The sequence below is a fragment of the Castor canadensis genome, chromosome 11 (genome assembly GCF_047511655.1).
Source record: "Castor canadensis chromosome 11, mCasCan1.hap1v2, whole genome shotgun sequence".
In the NCBI taxonomy this organism is placed as follows: domain Eukaryota; kingdom Metazoa; phylum Chordata; class Mammalia; order Rodentia; family Castoridae; genus Castor; species Castor canadensis.
The window spans coordinates 131,480,521-131,486,342 of record NC_133396.1 but is presented as its reverse complement, the minus strand read 5'-3'; the positions used below and the strand labels follow the sequence as shown (position 1 = coordinate 131,486,342).

The following is a 5,822-nucleotide window of genomic DNA, read 5'->3' as shown; positions in this document are numbered from 1 at the left end:
TTATCACAGGTATTCCAGGGGTACACATGAATGGACAAAGTGAGACATGGGGCAAGGTGAGTGTGGGAAGGCAGCAGGAGTTTCCAGGCCCTCTCTGGAAGTGCCACTCCTAGTGATCTCCATGTGTTCAGCAACCAGAAGCTTTCAAAATTCCATCCGGGCTTTATGGAGGCATCATTACATAGGCGTGATTGATTATATCGTTGGCCATCGGTGACCAAAGCAACCTTCAGCCACTTGAGCAATTACCAACTGTGACTCCTGTCCAGTCTTTTGTACTGGACAAACACAAGGCAGAACCAACACCTCCCCGCAACACCCAAGCAACACCGAGGGAGGCGCGGGCAGTGGCTGCCTATTTTCACCTGCCACTGGAGTGTCCACCTGAGGCAAATCGTTATTACCAGGTTATAAACGCTAAAAGAAAAAATACATCCCTTTATGGAAAAGCCAATAACTCATTAACCAGAATGGGAGCCATCACACAGGATGCGTTCCAGCAGAGGGAAGGCAATTGTGCTACCCGTGTCCTTTGGCTTTGTGGACGGGTCAACGCTGCGCGCTAAGACGCTGGCATGGCATCAGAGGGACCACTCCAGTCGTGTGTGCCTCTCAGCTCCTGCACTAATTCTGGCAAACCTCAGGTTATTTCCAGAACCTGACTTGTACCTTCCAAGAGTGCAGCACAGCTGAGGGACAGTTGACAGGAAGGGGAAGTCAGCTACTGCCATCAGCTGACGTAGGACCGTTAGCCTCAGACATTGGGCTACCAGGGAAGGCCTTGTTGTCACAAGGGAGCTGTTTGCTCACAGTTTGGATCTACTTCTAGATACTGTTGACCTAAATGGAGTCACTTAGCCACTGGAGTAGGGTCCAAAGCTCAGAAGGTAAGTGCAGTCGGAGGCTGAAAAGATGCCAACAGGGAAGACAGCGGGAGGGAAAGTTGGATTAACCCTGGAAGAAGTCTCCACGCCACAAAAAATCACATGGTGTTCTTTTAGGCCATCAATTCATTTTCGTTCCGAAAGTTCAAAGGTACTATTTAAGGGAGCTAATTAATCGCTACCGTTCTCCACCTTGAACTCTCCCAGGTTTACAAGAGCAGAGGCTTTTGTGGGCTTCTGCTGTCCCTTCTCCCCCTGGTCATTACAGCTCCTGCTGGACTGGGTCTCCTGGGGACAGGTCTGGGAATTCCGAGGCCTGGAATAATAACGACTCAGACTAAGCTTTCTTCAGCCCCCCTCCTGGATTTTAATGACTACATCTCTGGGGATTTGGCTCCCCAAGGTCAACTCCGTATTAGACTTTACAGAAAAGTTGACACTAGGTCGAAGGTGTATCTTGCCAGGTACCGGTCAGAGTATTATCCTTTTCATCAGCTCTTCTAGATGGAAGGTCGTCTTTGGTTTTTTCTAACCCTAGCTGAAGAGTTGAATTCCAGTGCCTCTACCTCACACGGCACAGAGCTAATACACGTGCCCTCTCTTCCAAATTTTTTTCAAAAGTTCTCTTTTGGTCTCTCTGCTCACTCTGGTGCCCCTCTCCTCCCACTCACAGGCAGCTATCCCAGGGTGTTTAACATTCATTTTGTTGGCCTGTCTGTAGCTATTTTGTGCTCCTATCTTTTGCTTTCTGTTCCAGATCCTCTCACCCAGCACTTCTTTGATTTATGTTACAATATCACGTTTGCCCACTGCCTTTTTCATGGTTACTCAGTTCAAGTAGAATCAGTGACAGTTTTTATATTCTGATTTTTTATTTTACATTTCTATCATGAATTTTTGAGGTTTTTTTTTTTTCTTCTTCTTCTTCAGGCTTGGATAGTCTTTTTTTTTTTTTTTTTTCTTCTCTCTCTGCACCCCCAGTAGGTGACCATGGCTAACAGCACAGACAGGGCTACCTCTCTACCCATTTCTCCAGGATCACTCAATCCATTAAGTAGGTGGATGCATGTCCATGTGCATGGGGGTGGGGGTGAGACTGAAAGGAGGGGAGTTCTGGTTTCATGCAACTGAGTTCCTAGTCTAGATGTTAGCAGTTTGCTTTTTCATTTAAGAGTTTGTCAGGTCTCTTTCCAGGGCAGTGGACCCAGATCTAATGCTTTTCTTTTGTAATTGTTTATTTTGGGCAATGCTGGGGTTTGAAATCAGTGTCTCACACGTGCTAGGCAGGCACTCTACCACTTGAGTCACTCTCTCAGCCTTTGTGTGAGTGTGAGTGTGTGTGTGTGTGTGTGTGTGTGTGTGTGTGTGTGTGTGTGTGTGTGTTAGCTATTTTTGAGATAGGGTGCCTTAAACTATTTGCCCCGGGTTGGCCTCAAACCACAATCCTCCCAATCTCTGTCTCCCAAATAGATAGGATTATAAGTGTGAGCCACCAGGCTCCCATTTTTTAATAGTTGATTTCATGGAATGGTGCTCAACAATTCAATTGACTATTCCCCTACTGACGGATACTTGCTTTGTTTTGGGGGGTTTGTTTGTTTGTTTTGTTGTTAACCATTTTGAACAAAGCTACAGTAAAATTGTTCATGCATGAACCCATAAATCCTGGTGCTTCAACTTCTATAGGAGAGGGCCCGGGGATGTCCACATGTTCTTTTCTTACACCTGTGGCATTAGGTCACACACCTCTTTGTATTGCTTACTTTTCTCACGATGTGCTATCTTTTTGCTACCAACCAGTGTATCCCATGTAGACTTCCCCTGTTGGTGCTAACAGCTGCACAGTATTCCACCATGAACCCTTAACTCAGCTCCCCTTACCCACTGGACCCCGGGTGCTATTCTAGCACAATGGCCAGGCTCCTTTAAAACACTACTGAAAAGCTAATGCACTGTAAAATAAAGCACCAAGCTAGGCGCTGGTGACTCACGCCTGTAATCCTAGCTACTTAGGAAGCTAAGATAGGGAGGATCAAGGTTCAAGGCTAGCCTGGGCAAATAGTTCTCAAGACCCCATCTCCAAAATAACAGAACAAAATCGACTAGAGGTGTGACTCAAGCAACAGTGCCTGCTTTGTAAGGATGAAGCCTTGAGTTCAAACCTCAGTTCCACAAAAAAATAAAACAAAGCACTGTAGGAAAGAAATGACTCTAGTATATTCAAGCTCCCAAGAAATTTGATTTTGGGAAAGACCAGCTAGGGCAGTAGGGGGAGAGGACAGTGGGGAGAGGATCTTGCATTTTGGGAAAATCTATGGTGCTGAAAATTTCATAAGGAGCTGAACTGGTTCTCAACATGAACACTGGAGGTAATATTTACCCACTGACCACATGAAGAAACTGAGGGACAGAAAGGATAGTATAGTCCTTGAACTCCTGGTGGGGCAGGATTCAAAGCCAGGCCCACCTGGCCCTTCGTGGTACTGCTTGTGAACATCAACCTAGACTAAATTCTCATTTTTAAAAAAAGTCTCATAAGCTGAACTTGGTGGCTCACATCTGTAATCTCAGCTACTAGAAAGATGGAGATGGGAAGAATCAACGTCCAAGGCCAGCCCACAGAAAAAGTTAGCAAGACCTCTATCTCAACAAATTAGCTGGGAGGTGGTGGTTCACACCTGTAAGCCCTGCTATGAGTGAGGCATAAATAGAAGGATCATAGTCTGAGGCTGATCTAGGGGTTAGAGGTCCTGACATTCCCATCCAGGTCAGCAGAAGAGAAAACAGGGAGTTCTGAGGAGAGAAGGGCATAAGAATTCAAATCACTTCACAAATAATGGAACTCTCTACCCTTAAAAACCCTCAGTCACCTCCAGGAAAAACCAGAACAAGAAACAGCACAACCACACTATACACAGGGACTGGGGTGGAGTTTAGGGGCAGAGCGCTTGCCTGGCAGGCATGAGGCCCTGGGTTCCATCCTCAGCCCTGAGTAAAAGGCAAGAAATACAGAAATGATTCTGCTTGGCAACTAGGGAGACCTCACAAGATAACAGCTGACCAGAAACCAAGACAGTCCAACAGCCAGCACTGACTAGAGCTTCCTAAGTAGCTGGTACCACTGCCAACTTTGTGTGTGTGGATTTGTTTCATCTCTGCAGCTCTTTGTGCATGAAGTCATGTATTCATAATGGTGTTTGGAGGCAGGTGCTTCAGATGAGAGCTATGAGGCACAGAGAGGTTGATTAACTTACCTTAAGACATTCGGGTAAGTAAGTAATAGATGGGAAGTTGAACCCAAGTCTTTTTTATTCCAAATCTATTTTCCTGTGTTCATCACTCTTAACTTTCCCACCAAAAAGGAGTAAGGAGAGAGGACTCAGAAGATGACTTTTTAAAAAGCCTGAGCAGCAGGAAGGTGCCCGGACTTTCCATAAAGGCCACTAGGGGGTGGTAGAAGGGAAAAGGAGGGGGAACCCAGATGGGACATGGGGAGACCAGGGCTCTGGGGTCCTGGAAAGAGGTTGGACCCAGTGTGGAGGGAAGGGGAAGCCCAGCTTAGAAGTGTGATCTTCTTTCTTCGAGAACATCATGAGGTTTTGGGTTGTGTTTTATGTGCTGTGAAATGCACATAATCTAACAGGTATTTAAAAACTGCTTTTGCTGAAAAGCACTGACTCCTTCCTTGGGTTGCGAATTAACTAAAAGCAAGAGGAAACCTTGCATCTCTGTCCCCATTTTGTATCTGAGCCGTTCTCTCTGTGGTTCTCACCTTGCAGCCACCTTGGAATCCTGGAAGAACAGGCCTGATGGATAACATCTTTGCAACAGAGTCAAAACCACCCCCAGGGAAAGGAACAGCGGAGCCCTGCAGGACAGGACACGGCCCAAATGAGGGCAATTACCCATGATGATGAGGCTGCACCCTGGAGCAGGAGCAATCATCTCACTGGGACCAGACTGCTCCCCTCAAGTGATGACGATGACAACAAGGAACCCTCACAGAATCAGATCTGAGATAAAGACAGGCCAGGCCACACTGCCATGGGGACCATTTGATCATCATGCATGCCTTTCACTCCTTGCCCCAAACACTTCCTCTACTTAAACCTAAAGCTCATATCTGTACCCTGAAGGTGGGACCAAGTGCTTGTTTTGCCTCTTCCTGTAGCATGACCTTGCCGAGTTCTAGATCTCCTTTCTCTGCCCTTCGCCACTACTCCTCTCTTTATTTGGTGTATTGGGGTGAGTGGCCAGACCTGACTTGTGGAACTCCAGTTACAATACAATAAACAGCTTCAAAGTGAACATTTCAGTGGCATTTAGTACAGCAACAGTGCTGTGCAGCCAGCAAAACACTTCATCTCTCAAAATAAAACCATACCTCCATTAAGTAGTTCCTCACCTTTCCTCCCTTCCCCAGTCCCTTCCCCCCTCTCCCCTAATTACTACTCTTCGTTCTCTTCTGTAGTCTGGGTACTTCACAATGGACTCATCATGCTGACCTTTGGGGGCTGACTTCTTGCACAGGTAAATTTTGCAAGGTTCATGTACCATGTATCAGTCAGTACTCTCCTCCTTTTTGACGGCTGAGTAACAGTTCATTGTATGGCTATTCCACTTATCTGTTGATGGACATTTGGGTGTTTCTGCCTTTTAGTATTAGAAAGTGCTGCTAAAACATTTGTGTATATCATATGAAGTTTTTTTGTGTACTGTTTGTGTTTGAGACAGGGTCTCAGACTTACTACCCGCCTGCCTCAGCCTCCTGAATGCTGGAATTATCATATGAGTTTTTGTGGTACTGGAGTTTGAACTCAGGGCCCCGTGCTTGGTAGGCAAGTGCTCTATCACTTGAGTCACTCTGCCAGCCTGTAAAGTTCTTGAAAAAGACAAGAGAGGATTAGAAGACTGAGTAAGACCAAGTTGGCAAACAGT

General features: G+C 46.2%; 1 long non-coding RNA gene across 1 annotated transcript; it reads left to right on the top strand.

Annotated features, from left to right (window-relative positions):
• Positions 1-403: 403 nt before the first annotated feature.
• Positions 404-5,550, top strand: LOC141413980 (uncharacterized). Its single transcript, XR_012439062.1, has 3 exons — positions 404-887; positions 4,046-4,152; positions 4,664-5,550. It is a non-coding gene; the product is annotated as an uncharacterized lncRNA (long non-coding RNA).
• The last annotated feature ends 272 nt before the right edge of the window (positions 5,551-5,822 follow it).